This window comes from Leopardus geoffroyi, chromosome B2 (genome assembly GCF_018350155.1).
Source record: "Leopardus geoffroyi isolate Oge1 chromosome B2, O.geoffroyi_Oge1_pat1.0, whole genome shotgun sequence".
Lineage (NCBI taxonomy): Eukaryota > Metazoa > Chordata > Mammalia > Carnivora > Felidae > Leopardus > Leopardus geoffroyi.
The window spans coordinates 36585531-36601456 of NC_059332.1; the positions used below are offsets into that span (position 1 = coordinate 36585531).

A 15926-nucleotide genomic window follows, 5' to 3' on the forward strand; every position below is an offset into this window, starting at 1 on the left:
ATATTTTGGGACATTTGGTACCTCATTCACAAAGACCTCTTGTATTACCATATTAGCAATGCTTTTCACAGAATGTTTTTGCTAAATAAAAGTATGGGTGAGAAAAGAAGCAGGATGGCCACAAGTGGGGAAGGCAGAATTTTTTTACATTTTTCTATTAAAAAAATTAAAAAAAAATTTTTTTAATGTTTATTTCTGAGACAGAGACAGAACATGAGTGGGGCAGGGGCAGAGAGAGAGAGAGAGGGAGACACAGCATCAGAAGCAGGCTCTAGGCTCTGAGCTGTCAGCACAGAGCCCGACGCGGGGCTCGAAGTCACAAACCATGAGATCATGACCTGAGCCAAAGTCGGTGGCTCAACTGACTGAGCCACCCAGGAGCCCCCCCCCCCCCCCCCAAATTTTTTTTTAACATTTATACATTTTTTGAGAGACAGAGAGTGACAGTGTGAGCAGGGGAAGGACAGAGAGAGAGGGAGACACAGAATCCAAAGCAGGCTCCAGGCTCTGAGCTGTCAGCACAGAGCCTAAACGTCGGGCTCGACTCAAGCTGTAAGATCATGACCTGAGCTGAAGTCGGATGCTTAACCAACTGAGTCACCCAGGCGCCCTCAAAAAGTAATACTTTTAATAAAAAGCAGAAACAAACTCAAATACAGAGAACAAACTGGTGATTGTCAGAGGGGAGAGAGTAGGGATATAGGCAAAATGAATAAAGGGGAGTGGGAGGTACAGGCTTCCAGGTATGTAATGAGTAAGTTACAAGGATGAAAGGTACAGCATAGGGAATGTAGTCAGTGATATTACCATAGCATTGTATGGTGACAGTTTGTAGCTACATTTATGATGAGTATAGGTATAACTTGTCTAATCACTGAGGCTTATACCTGAAACTAATGTAACATTGTGTGTCAACTATAATAAGAAAGCAAAAAGAATACTTTGTAAAAAGTTTATTTTGAGAGAGAGTGCATGCGTGCAAGTGGGGGAGAGGGGGGAAGAGACAGAGAATCCCATGGAGGCTCCACACAGTCAGTGCAGAGCCCGATGTGGGGCTCCATCTCATGAACTGTGAGGTCATGACCCAAGCAGAAACCAAGAGTTGGACCTTAACTGACTGAGCCACCCAAAAGAATAGTTTTAATGCATTACTATGTCAATTTACAGAAAGGGACAAGAATAGAAGAACTAACGCATAAGGGATGTCTTGTCAGTTGAAGATGAATTAAAATTATAGATAAAACATTTCTTAAATTATAAGCTAATGGTGAAGTTAAGTTTTTGAAAATTCATTTCGGTGTGACTTTTCACATACGTGTATTTCTTAGTGGGAAGATAGTTAAGCTAAGTTTATTTTTGTTTCATGGTTACTTGTGTACTGTGCCTCGATACTGATAAAGAATATTGCAATGAATAAAATAATACCTGTCATATAAGAAGCATAGTTTATTTATTTTTTAATGTTTTATTTATTTTTGAGACAGAGAGAGACGGAGCATGAACAGGGGAGGGGCAGAGAGAGAGGGAGACACAGAATCCGAAGCAGGCTCCAGGCTCTGAGCTGTCAGCACAGAGCCCGATGCGGGGCTCGAACTCACGAACCGTGAGATCATGACCTGAGCCAAAGTCGGACGCTCAACCGACTGAGCCACCCAGGTGCCCCTAAGAAGCATAGTTTAATATGACTCTGGAGCTAGGTGCGTACTTTATTTTGTGGGAGTCAGTTTTCAGGTACCTATTCAAATGAGTAATCTTAGATGCCAGTTTATGATACTTAACTTTGGAGAAAATATTGTTATAATTAATATATTTTTGTTACAGGTTTTGTCGGCTGGGAGAAAACTGTTCTGTACAGTACTTTCATTTTCACTTTTATTATTTCTTGATTTTGTCATATAGTTACTGTTTCCAATTCAAAATGGACTTTGGGGAGGCTTTAAGTGATTGAAATAGCCTAAGTATTCAAGCAGGATTTCATTTTCCTCATTGTTGCTTACTTTGTATCCAATTTGGAAATTATCAGACTTGTTCGTTGCTGTCAGATTTTCTACCTAAATCAAAAATTATTATTGAATAATAGAGTTACCTAATTTATACTCTTAACATGCCATTAGTTTGGGATTTTTGTTTTCCCTTTCAAAAATAACAGGGACATTAATTAAATGCCGATTGAGAAGACTACAAAGCAGTATATGTAGTATTCTGTTTTTAATTAGACTACATATAATTTATTTTTACTGAAGTATAGTTGACACCGATGTTACATTAGTTTCAGGTGTGCAACACAGTGATTCAGCAAGTCTGTATGTTAAGCTCTGCTCACAAGTGTAGCTACCATTTGTCACCATACGACACTATTACTGTATCACTGACTGTATTTCCTATGCTGTACTTTTCACCTTCATAACTTATTCTGTACCTGGAAGCCTATACCTCCCACTTTCCTTCACTCATTTTGTCCATACCCCTGCTTTTCCTTCTGGCAACCACCAGTTTGTTGTCTGTATATATGGCTCTGTTTCTGCTTTTTTGTTCATTTGTTTCGCTCTTTAGATTCCACATATAAGTGAAATCATAGTGTTTTGTCTTTTACTGATGATTTTTTTTTGAAGAAAACACACAAAATTATGTATATATTTATATAATAACATGACATGTTTATGTTTATGGCTGGGACAGTTGAGGAAACTATACACGGATGTTTTGCATTTTCCCCTTCCCACACAGACTTTATACTAAGGAAGACAGCATGAGGAAACGGAGCAAGAAACACAAAAATTATATACAAGTGACAGTCAAGGAGTCTGGGGCCCAGGGAATCCAGGGATCCTGTTCTCTATTCCTTCTTCACCAGCTTTCTCCTATCCAATCTGATAGCTTGAAAAGTGAATGGCCAGTCAGGAAGAAGCATACACACCCGCTATCACCCCACACATGTATCAGCAGGTTCATGGTCATTCTCATCGGGCCCAACGTTTGATGTATCTGAATTTGTGAGGTGAGAGGACGAGAGAGGATTACAAATCTTACCCTCTTGAATGGTTAGTTCTCACTCCTGCCATCCTAATTAGCAGTAAGATTCAGGCCAGACTAGTGATACATAGAATGAAGGTGCTGGCCACCTGCACCCCTCTTTTCCACTTGCTCATGAATTCACATTGCTGCTTCTCCTCATCCCATAGGAGTCAAGGAGTCAAGTTACTGAGCTCTAGGAAGGCAGAGATTTCTCAATGTTCCCTTTCTCTCTCCCGGACCACCTGACCCCCCTCCCCTTCTTCCAAGGTGAATCATCTCCTAGGGACCTGCTGCTCCAGCCCTGCCATAATACGAAAGCCCAGAGGCTTGCTCAATGTGTCCCGTTTCTTCTGGTCTCCTTAACAATACACCTGGCATCTGATTACATCTGAAATGTGGGACTCCACCACACGTGTGTGACTAAGCATGTGTCCTCAGGCCCACAGGTTGGCTGCCAGAGCAACTTTTTAGCAGTAAAGGCCAGGAAAGTGGGCGAGGGCAAGATGCTTCTAGAAGCTAGCTTCTTAGAACTTTTTCCTTGATGTTGAAAACCATGATATTTATGAGGCCCTCTTGCTCCAATATATAGCCCCCAAGTCTCAACTTTTTCTCTCCCCATTTAGTCTTCAGATGGTTCCCATCTGTAGGCTCACCCACAGGCTTTCCTCACTTAGTTTTACCATGAACGGCATGGTTTGTTTGTTTTTTTTCAGCTGGCAGTTATACAATTTTGAAATTAGAATCAGTCTTATCTGTATTCAACTCTTTTACAAATGAGGAAATAGAAACCCATAGAGGTTAAATGACTTTACCAAGGTTACACATCAGGTTTGCGAAGATGCAGTGCAGCTGGAACCCAGATATCTTGACTCTACACCTAGTGCTCTTTCCACTGTCCCATGATACTTTCAAAAGCACATGCTAGAAGAGAAAGAAAGTGCCCGTTTCGTGTAAATGATGCAGGGAAAACTGTAAGAGACACTCAGTAAGGGAGGTTAGGTGGGCATTGTAGTTTTAGGCAAGCAAATGAGTTTTTCTTTTTGAGGATTCTCTAAACCTGCCATAATGGAAATATGAAGCAACAGCAGCCTAAGAGGAAAAAAAACAAAAACAAAACATGTAGAAGCAGAGAAAACAGATATTATTCAGTCTGCCTTTCCCAGCATTGTCAGGTTGGCCTCCAGATGTAAACCTACCATATTATTCTCAAGGCTTAGCCTAACCAGTTTTGGGATATTCTCTTCCAAAAGGAGAAATCACATCTTCCCAGGTTCTCATACAGAGAAAAAAGAGCATTTACAGCATTATGCAATCCTAGTCTCTCATTTCTGGCCCTTGCTTGGGCTCAGTAAGGGTGTGAAAATCTCAATTTAACCAAAGAAATGAACTCACAGCCCCCTTTCAACCCACATCATCTTCTCAGCAGCTCCTATGGGAATTAGGGTCATTTCTGGCTCGCAAGTTGAGATCTAACCAGGCACTCATTCCACTCCAGCCTATGATATATTAAAAGTTCAGTGGGTGAGGAAGAAGAGAGAAGGGGAGCTGAGGTTACTCTACAAGCTTGCTGGTGATGAGTGAGGACTTTCTGTGGGGCAAATCCTGTGGGGTGGGAATGTGATTACCAGTCACCAGGTTCTTGTCTGGTCCTGCACTTGGCAACTACTTATTCTTCCTCTTGTCTTTGGCCATGTTGTGGTCTCTTGAGTCAGAGTACTTTTGCCCTTTCTGGAGTCTCTCCATGAAGTTGGAGCCGTCTGGCTTTTGTCTTATGGGATATTTGGCCTTTAGCTTTGCCTCCTTTCCTCTCTCAGGGAGAATACTTCCTTTCTCCTGTGTGTCCTGCTTCTCGTCACCAGTCTCTTGTGCAGGGTTCTCCTCTTCTTATTTCTGGGACATGGTGGGACCAGGACTGGCGTATAGAGGGTTTGGGAAGTCAACCAGAGAAAGGAAGGGGGAGGGAAAATGGGGACATCTTGTGCTACTTCTTTGGCTCCTTTCACTAGGGTTGCTCAGTCAGAATGGTGGCCCTTGCCGCTGTCTTACTTATTTCATTTAGCAACTTACCTTCTAGATCTACCCATGTTTCACAGATGGCAAGATCTTATTCCTTTTTTTTTTTTAATGTTGATTTATTTTTGAGAGAGAAAGAGAGTATGAGTGGGGGAGGGGAAGAGAGAGAAGGAGACACAGAATCTGAAGCAGGTTCCAGGCTCTGAGCTGTCAGCACAGAGCCGGATGCGGGGCTTGAACCCACGAACCATGAGATCATGACCTGAGCCGAGGTTGGATGCTTAACTGACTGAGCCACCCAGGTGCTCCAAGATCTTGTTTTTGTTTGTTTGTTTGTTTGTTTGTTTGTTTTTTTATGGCTGAGTAATATTCCATTGTGTGTTTGTACCATATTTTCCTTATCCATTCATCTATTGCCAGACGTTTAGGATGCTACTACATCTTGGGTATTATAAATAATGCTGCAATAAAGATAGGGCTGCATATATCTTTTTGAATTAGTATTTTAGTTTTCTTTAGGTAAATACCCATAACTACACATAATTTTTATGGTTGCATGGGATAAAGCTGGAAGAAGGTACACGAAAAGTTTAATTTTGGTAGTCTCAGAGTAGGCGTTTTGGGGGAGTTTTAATTTTAATTTTGTTTGTACGTTCAGACTTTTATTAATTGTAAATAATATATAGATTTTTAAAAAGTGAAGCGCATTTCTACTTATGTCTGACACATTCTGGAAGTGGTTAATTTCTTTCTGAAATGAGAGGAAAATAAATTGGCTGTAGTTGCAGCAAAGAGAATCTAAAGGTTGGCATTTGAATTAAGTGATACAGCAGTGCAAGGTATAGGGTGGAAGGGTAGATAAGCCAAAATGCAAACATTTCTCTTCAAAGTGACTTGTTTTCCATGGTTATTTCCAGAACAGGGCAATAAATTGCTGTTTCATGGCAAGTAAATTAAAACATTTCCTTATGAACCTGCAATTCTTACTTTTTGGAGTTGCACTCTAATCTCCTCTCTGCTTCCATTCTGTTTTAGAAGTTCAAAGTATAAGTGGCTTGATACCAGTCACTTTTGGAAGGGAAGAAGAATTGTAGGTTACAGTTGAATTTTGAGGATCTGCAGTAAGAGGAACAGAGTAAATCTGAAAAATTTAAGCACTTCTTGTTATGCATGTTTTCTTTTAGAAATTATGGGAACTCTATACCCATCGCTAAAATGGTATAAAACAAACTACCCTCTCCAGTGAGTCATTTTATAGCATGGTGGGGTTGGGGCAAGATACTAGAATTTGTATGCTTGTCATATCTTGATTTTTCAAATCACCTTTCCCAGAAGAAATGCAGCTGCTGCTCTTAAAATGAAGCATTTGAATAGGGTGGTTCTGTCTTTGTAATTGACTTACTGTTGAATGCTCTGATTTCTTAAAAACTGAGTTTTTAAAGAAAGATTTCTCAAGTATAACAAACACATAGGTCATGCACTGGTTAAAAAGAGACAATTTAGCTCACTGAATTTTCCCAACCAGTAGGTGTCCAGTGGTGGGTATCTGGTGTGAGTGTCTGAAGTTAGAAAATAATATAATAAACATCCATAACCCAAACCAGAACTAACAAATACTGACATTTTTTTGTCCTTTTTGTTTGTTTTATATTGTATTTTAAACTTAGTTTTTCTTCTACCTCAGTCATCCTTTTTTCATCACACAGAGAATCACTATTGTTATTTTTGTATTTATACTTTTTATTATGAGTGGGTATTTATATAAACAATATATGATTCTGTTTTAAAAATGTGTAAATGGCTAGTGGTATGTTGCACAAGTCAATCTACAACTTATATTTTTTAATAATGATTTTAAAGACCAATCATGTTGATACATGTTGCTCTAGTTCATTTTAACTATTATAATATTATTATAATCAGTATCCTGATTTACATGAAATAGAGTTTAAAGTGTTTATGACAGTGAAACTAATGATACCCCTTTGTACTCTTCAAAGTGTCCCAGTTGGTTGATAAATTATAGGTCGCCTTCATTATACCATGCCCCAATTGATCTAGTCCCCTGTTAATGGACATATTCTTTTCAGTTACTCTCTTTATATCACAGTTGCAACCTTATGTTTTCCCTATTTTTAAAAACTTGTTTGAATGTGTTGACTATTTCTGTGTTAGAAACCGTATTCTCTGTGGTATAGCTTCCTTGGTCTCAAATGAAAGCAAGACACAGGGCAACAGGTCCTTACACTGATTAGCAAAGCTGAACTCTGGCAGCACTCTCTGACCTCTTGGTGGATAGCCGTTTGCTGTCTCACTAGTGAGCATTCTTTTCTTTTTACTTTTTTATTAAAAAATTGTTTTTAATGTTTATTTTTGTGTGAGAGAGAGAGAGAGCGAGCGAGCGAGCACGAGCATGAGCAGGGGAGCGGCAGAGAGAGAGGGAGACACAGAATCAGAAGCAGGCTCCAGGCTCTGAGCTGTCAGCACAGAGCCTGTCGCGGGGCTCGAACCCACGAACCGTAAAATCATGACCTGAGCCGAAGTCGGGCTCTCAACCAACTGAGCCACGCAGGTGCCCTTCACTAGTGAGCATTCTTAAATTGTATGATTAATTATTATGCTAGTCATGATAAGTGAAGCAGTGTGTTGAAGATATGTTGTCATGGAAATTATGTCAAAAATAATTGTTGCATTTGTAATGAAAAAATTCTCAGTGCTATAAGTAGCAGAAAGGTAGCTTTTAGGCCTAATGTACAAAAATCATCATGGTGTGTCAGTATTTTAGGAAAAATAAAAGAAAGTTAATGGTCATTGGGGTTTTAAGATAGTTTGGCTCTGTCGTTTGGCTTTCTTTCTGTTTCTAAAAAATTTTTTTAAACATTTATTCATTTTTTGAGAGAGAGAGAGAGAGAGAGACAGAGTGTGAGTTGGGGAGGGGCAGAGAGAGTGAGGGAAGGGAGCATAGATCTGAAGCAGGCTCCAGGCTCTGAGCTGTCAGCACAGAGCCCGATGTGGGGCTCCAACTCATGGACCGTGAGATTATGACCTGACCCGAAGCCGACTGAGCCACCCAGGCGCCCTCGTTTGGCTTTATTTCTGTCCACATGTTGGTCTACAGCTGTGTTCTTCATAATGGTGCATCGGATTATCCATTGAGGCATAAAGAAATGTTAGAATTTTTACTTCTATACTTTTATCATCCCATATATATGTTGTTGATTTTTATAATGTACATATTTTTATTGGTGTTAGTTTCCTAGGGCAGCCATAGCAAATCACTATAAACTGGGTGGCTTAAAACAACAGTTCTAGAGGCCAGAAGTCTGAAATCAAGGTGTTGTCAGCCATCAGACTTGGTTCCTTCTGGAGGCTCAGAGAGGAAATGCATTCCATGCCTCTCCTTGCTTCTGGTGCCTGCCAGCAATTCTTGGCATTCCTTGGCAGCTTATATACACAGTACTCCAGTGTCTGCCTTCATCTTCACATGGCCTTCTCTCGTGTGTCTCCGTTGTTTGGATTTAGTGTCCCCACTTATGTAGGATGATTTTATTTTGAAATTTTTAATTACATTTGCAAAGGTCTTTTTAACAAATAAGATTACAGGTTTGGGAATGTGTGTGTACACACACACACACACACACATGATTTAGTGCCCCCACTATAAAATACATAAAAGTGTGTGTGTGTGCACGTGCGTGTGTGTGTATACACACACAAGACTTTTTTTGGTGACGGATGTGAGAAGGGGTCACATCATTCAGTTCACTGCAGGAATATATAATTGTGTATACACACACACACACACACACACACGTAGAAGGTGGGTGCTCAAATTTTATACTGATGGTATACCCCTATCAAAGAAGCTTGGAGATCCCGAGTTCTGAGATCGCTTGGGTTAGATGTGGTTGGTATCTTCGTGTAATAAGGCAACAACCCTTGATGACATAAAAAGCTGTATAGAAGTTGACTGCTAACATTTCCTGTGTTTCATGTTCTCAGTAGTCTGTGCAGACTAAATGATCAGGTAGGTTTATGGGCTTCCTTTTAGGCCTGACAGGGATATGGATAGCTATCAGATAGACTCAGGAAAGTACCATGAAACTCTATTTGTGCTTCAGTGATCTTGACTCCTCTGTGCTACAGATACGTAGAGTAATTCTTGATCTCACTGTTTCTTTGGCCTTGAATGACAGGGTTATGATGAGGTTGCTTTTTGATGCTTCCTGGCTAAAGCCCACAAGCATTTAATCCTTAGTCCACAGTAGGGATGGTGGGTACAGTGATTAGGCATTATTTGCAGGCCATTAATGTGTAACTAAAATATGATTTTTAATAATACAGAATTCTCTATCATTTAAAAGCCCCACTGCTCAGTTGGTCCTTAGTGTGTGATGTAGAACTCACTGTATGTTAACAGGTGTTTTGTTTTGTTTTGTTTTGTTTTGTTTTGTTTTGTTTTGTTTTGTTTTAGTTTATTTATTTTGAGAGAGAGTGGAAGAGAGGGAGAGAGAGAATCCCAGGCAGGCTCTTGTGCTAACAGATAACATCCCCGGATGCGGGATTCAAACTCATGAACTGTGAGATCATGACCTGAGCTGAAACCAAGAGTTGGACACTTAACTGACTGAGCCCCCCAGACACCCCTATATGTTAAAGTCTTAATTATTACAAAAGGTCTGTTTTAAATTTCTTTAAAAATTTTTTTAAATATTTATTTATTTTTGAAAGAGAGAGAGAAAGAGAGTGAGCGGGAGAGGGGCAGAGAGAGAAGGAGACACAGAATCTGAAGCAGGCTCCAGGCTCTGAGCTGTCAGCCCAGAGTCCGACGTGGGGGTCAAACTTGTGAATCATGAGATCATGACCTGAGCCAAAGTTGGATGCCTAACCAGCTGAGCCAACCAGGTGCCCCTGTTTTAAATTTTTAAATTACTTTTAGACTAAATACTGGATGTAGAGAAGAAAAAGATACCTTAACCCAAGGCTTCTGGTTTGGAGAAAAATAACAAGAGTACATATTAAAAGGGAATGCTTAAAAAAAAAGATACATAAAATAAAAGCATAAGAATTACTGTTGGTGAAATAAGAGGGAGAAAGGGCACAGGCAGTTATAAAATCCTGAGATGAAGTAATTGCAGCAATAACTAAGATTTCTGTAGCCTTTTTATATTATAAAGCCATTTTGCACAATATTATCTGATTTGATCCTCAAAACTTTGGTGATTTTATCTCCATATTACAGATAAGGAAACTGTAGCTTAAATGGATTAAACAATGTTCCCAAGATTAACTAAATTTTAATATTTATTTTTGAGAGAGAGAGAGACCAGTTATGAGTGGGGGAGGGGCAGAGAGCGAGGGAGACACAGAATCTGAAGCAGGCTCCAGGCTCTGAGCTGTCAGCACAGAGCCTGACGTGGGGCTTGAACTCACGAACTGTGAGATCATGACTTGAGCCTAAGTCGGACGCTTGACTGAGCCACCCAGGTGCTTTAAATTTTAAAGCAAGGAACTGAGATTTGATTACAGGTATTTAGACACTTAATTATAAGCTTCACCCACTGTTAAATTTTGTTAGGAGTGAAGGTAGTAGGTTTACATGGGATTGTACTGTAAAGACCCTGTGAAGATATAGCAGTAGCATTGTTTTGCATTTGTGTGTAAGTTAAGGGTATATACACTTTTCCTGTTCTCTTCTAGTTCAGTTGCAGTTTGTCTTTAAATCTCTAAGGAAGATCAGAGAAACAGTGCCGGAAGCTTCACTGAGTATCTAATTTGGGAAAAGGTGTGCATGTGTGGCGGGAAGGGGGGTGAGTTGTCTACTGCATTTTATGTTTTGGTGGCGGGATCTTCATTTTGTAACATCTTTCTTTTTCTTGTTCTTATAACTTTTAGCTCATTAACCTTGCTCTCTAAGCTGCATAGTGAAGCACCATTTCTAATTTAGTCTCCTGTGTTTAGCTTCTCAGAAGATTTTTTAAAAAATGTTTGGAGGTGTGATTTAATTGCAGGGCTGTTTGCACGTTGTCAATGTGAAAGCAAAGATGAGTTTCATATTTAGACAGTGCATCCTGCAGGTTTCATTTGTTAAAACCTTCTTGGTATTCCCATTGTCTCAAACATGTGTGCATAATAGTGAAAATAAAAAAGTCTTGTTTCGTTGTATCCATATTTAGCAATTTAGTTGAGTTATGGAAAAGCCTGTCCTCTGCCTATGTATTTGCTCATTTGGAAACCTTGTATAGTTTATAGAGACACTAGTGATTTGTTCCTCGGCCTCCCTGTGGGTTTTGTTCCATATTACAATCTAATTCCACCTCCCTGTCCCATATTCCGGTGCCGTTAATTTGTACATTTCGATGCAGTTTGTTTCATCGTGTGTTTTTGTAATCCAAACTGAATGTAACGAGCTATGTGCTTTAGGGACCTGGCTTTGCCTTGCCAATTAGAACAAAGTGGTTACTGAGAAAGAGTGTGTTTTAAATAAAACATGGCACCTCTGAGTAGGACTGACACTCATTTGGGAGTAAAAGAGATGGTTTTAACTCTTTGACTAAAAAGAAGAGTCATTACTAAAGATCAGCACTTTTTGGGGGAAAGAAGGGTAAAGATTTACCTCCACAAAATACGGTTTTATAAATTTCCTCATAGATTAAATAAATTTAAAAGATTGTCATTTGATACTTTTTTTTCTTCATGTTTGAGACATGCGTTAGCAAAACTCTCTAAATTCCTGAGTGATTATCTAGTGCCTGCTGCAGTTTCTGAAGTTTGAAGTGTTCATGTTGAGGAAGGTGAGGGCATATAAAACCATAGGTATGTTATTAGCCTCTTTATTTTTCTAATATGTGAAGCCAAATTTCCAATATAGTAGATACTTGAAGATGATGAGAGAAGTATAAGATTTTGCCATAGTGTGTGGATATCATTTTATTTTCATATGGTAATAGAATTTTGAGCCATCAGTGACTTAAAACTGTTTAGAATTTTAGTAGCACTTTCATCAGACATTTCAAATTTAAATTGAACTCAGGAACCATGAGCTCATGACCTGTGCCCAAGTCAGACACTTAACCTCCTGAGCCACACCCAGGCGCTTCTACTTTCATCAAACATTTAAAGGACAGATGTCTTTGCATAGATCTTCATAGGCAGACAGTTTACTTATTCACAGCACAGGGAGACACCACATGTGAGTTGGTTCTGTTATGCCCAGAATTCGTGATCCCCAAAGACCACCAGGGAGCCGAGTCCGATGCAAAAGCAAAAGAGCCTTTATTCGAGCTAGCTCGAGCTCAATCCCCTACCTGCACCAACGCAGCGGTGAGATACCAGGGAGAGAGAGCGAGTTTCAAAAGCACAAAGATTTTATAGGGGTCTAGGGTCAGCCGATTGGCTGGGGAAGGGGCGTGGCCTCGGCCGATTGGCTGGGGAAGGGTCAGAGTCCTGTTATGCAGGTCGCTGGGCTGTTTTGATCAGGAAGTTTAAATGGGTGAGCGGGAGGTTACTCAAGGGGAGGAGGCGTGGTCTAGGTGAAGGACACAGAACAAGATGGAGTAGGCCGCCGTAGGCCCGCCCTTTCAGTTCCAGTATTGTATTTGTATGTATACTACAGTTGATAGAGTTCCGTTTTTAGTTGAAATGCCAAATAAACTCTAGAACTCAACAATGATACAAGTAAAGCATGATGTTGCTTGTGTTTTCTTGATTTCCATAGGACTTACTATGAAGTAGACAGTAGGATTTTGTCAAAAACTTTGAAATAAAGACAGCAAGAAGAAAGTTGTATAAAGACTTGGTAATGACTTTAGAAACATTATAACATTTATTAACCTATATAAGCAAGAGAGAACAAGAGGACTACATTTCTGTGAAACAATTAAAAAGTATGTAGGTGTGCCCTGTTGAAAAAAGCTGTTTCTGGAAAAATGAGCTCTGTACCAGAGGAAGCTAGCTAGTTTAATTGGACTAAATTAAATGAAACCTATGCATTTCTATCACTGTCCTATGAAAGTCTTGCAAACTATATTGATGGTTTGAGGAGACAGTCATAATATTATTAAATGTCCCATACCTCAGTTTGGAAGATTAACACCCATATGGATAATATTTTAAGTTCAAACAGTTTTCTGAGTAAAGACAATTAAGGCTTAAATCTGCTGGTATCTTCTCCTTAGCATTCTAATCTATGGCTGAACAAGCCAAGAAGAACTTTGAAAATATTCAACATCTTCAGAAATCACTGAATTTGCCAGTTTTGCACAGAGTGACAATGGTGTTTTCTTTGACTCATATGGTTTAAGATCTAGTAGCTGTTAATTTCCATACTTGAATCAAAAATTAATGTCAAAAAGCCTCTTTGAAAAAGTTTTTAAGCACAGGTCCTAACCTTCTAATGGTAGTCAAAAGCTAAATTAGATTGTTCATTTCTTCTATGTGCATTCAGTTACTCAGTGTACATTGTGTTTTGTAACATTGTTTTTAGGAAGTCTAGAAGTGTTGAATCCCATTAATTGTGGTATTAGGAGATGGTAATCATAGGATATTTGGAAGGAATCTTAGAGCTTTTTTAACACTGATGCTTATTCCAAATGTCTGCTGAATTAGTGAGTTTCAAGTTAAGTGATGTGGTAGGGGTAAACTGGCTTGTTTTTTTTCCATCTTTTATGTCTGTCTTTCATAATTCCCTTTCACTTCCAATGTAACTATGCTATGTTAGTAATCTTGAAGTTGGGACTAGAAAGCAATCTATAACAAAGTGGCAATAACACTTATTTATGGGTACTCCTAAGACATCCTATGTGTTTTTCTGTTTACTATCTGTTCATTCATTTGCTGATTAAGTTTTGCAGTTTCTTAAGTTTATTCATTGTTCTGTAGAGTTGGTATACAGTTGACAACCTTATATAATTTATTTTAAAGTTTATTTATTTTGATGGGGGGAAAGGGACTGAGAGAGGGAGAGAGAAGATCCCAAGCAAGCTCTGCCTGACTTGGGCCTCTGTTTCACAAACTGTGAGATCATGCATGACATGAGTCGAAATCAGGAGTTGGACACTGAACCGACTGAGCCACTCAGCTGCCTCTTTTCTAAAGATATATTGATTACAACTTTTTTTTTCCTAAAATTTTTCTCAAATAAGAGGCTTGCATTATATGTGAGGTTTTATTCCCATATAGCAATTATAGAATTAGTAAAATGTCTTAAAATGTTTTCTACATCGTTAGTGCCTTAAAGAAATCCCCCTGAATGTGACCAAAAGTCTTTTTTATTATAACCCCTCACCATTTTTCAACCCAAGATGAAAAGTTTCATGTCCCACGATATATGCTGTTTGGGAATGGACTTTTTTTATGGTGTCCTTCTATCGAGTAGTCTGGTTGTATAACATACCACAAACAGACAAAATTCTCTCAAAAAGTTTAAAAGGCCCTGAAGGAGGAGGGGCTTAAAAAAGAGGAGAGAAAAAACTTTGTATGCTTCCCTCAGACTATAATTTGTCTTTATTGAAGGGAAGGTCAAAAGCAATAAATTCATTTTTCTTTGGGTATGAGTAAAGTCTTGTGTTTTATCTCCAGTGGGTGGCACACAGAGATGGTGCCACTTGTACCTTATGTAGCAATTTAAAAACTTAGATACTTAATATTTTGGCTATCGAGAGGTTTCATGAAACTATATAGCATATAGAAAAATAGCAAGTGAATCAGATAATTTTGGGCAGTGGGACATTTTGCATTGGAACATCATTGACATAGTCTTATGTTAGAAGTGGTAATCACTTGGGGCGCCTGGGTGGCTCAGTCAGTTGGGCGTCTGACTTCAGCTCAGGTCATGATCTCACGGTCCATGGGTTCGAGAGCCCCGCGTCACGCTCTGTGCTGACAGCTTCGGATTCTGTGTCTCCCTCTCTCTCTGCCCCTCCCCTGCTCAAGCTCTGTCTCTGTCTCTCTCAAAAATAAATAAACATTAAAAAAAAAATTTAGAAGTGGTAATCACTTAACTCTTGGGCATACCAAGTGGAATAGTCTTCATAAAGGAAAAATGAATGTCTTGCCTAAAACACTTTTTTATATAGTTTTTTATATAGTTGTTATAGAAAATACCTGACTTTGTTTTAAGTGGACATTTTTTCTTTTTTAGTGTTAATATTCCAAACCTATGAAAAGCACAGCTCTTGCTTAAATGCTTGTCAGGCACCTGGATACTTGAGGCACTACTGGTAATCCGTCCTTATTATTTATTAAAATTTTCTGGGTGACTCTAGTTGCATCATAAATCAAAATTCACAAAACCAGCCTCACCCTAATATCAGAGTGATGTTTTTGATATCTCAAAGAGCTGGTGTAATTTGTCTCTTTAGTGTCTCCATTGAAAGACTTTTTGGGACCTCTTTTTGAGTTTTAGATGGAAATAAATGCAGGTATTCAGGGCAGAGATTTAAAGAGAATGGAGGGGAATGTAAAGGTACACAATAAGCTTGTTTTTTAAAACTGGAGCCAGGAGAACCTTTTCAAAGTATATTGTAAAGGTCAAGTTTCATGTATTTCCTCTTTGAGCTCTGTGTGACTGAATGGAGGCTATTTCGCTTCTGATTTATAAGATATTTACCATGACTCAGTATTTTGTGAACACCTAACATTGCTAGTGCTTTTGTCTTTTGTGTGACCCCACCCTTAAAATAGAAAGCAGAGACCCAGTCTGCATTCACAGAGGCCCTTCCCTATAGACCTTTGCTGCACAATACAAAAGAGCACCAACCTTAGAGGAAAAGGAATTGTTTGGATTTTTCAAAAACAAAAGTAGGTTTTTTCCCCCTTCCTTTGTGTACATTATAAAGTACCAAGATATCCTTTTTCAGTAGTTTAAAATTGTGACATATTCTTTTTATACTTTTGTG

The 15926-nt window shown here is 39.0% G+C and overlaps 1 protein-coding gene and 1 pseudogene across 4 annotated transcripts in view; one reads left to right on the forward strand and one right to left on the reverse strand.

The window, feature by feature from the left end:
• ZFAND3 (zinc finger AN1-type containing 3) overlaps positions 1-15926 on the forward strand; it is a 325725-nt gene that overhangs the window by 114067 nt on the left and 195732 nt on the right. The window lies entirely within an intron of this gene.
• On the reverse strand, positions 4567-4914 carry LOC123609356 (annotated as a pseudogene).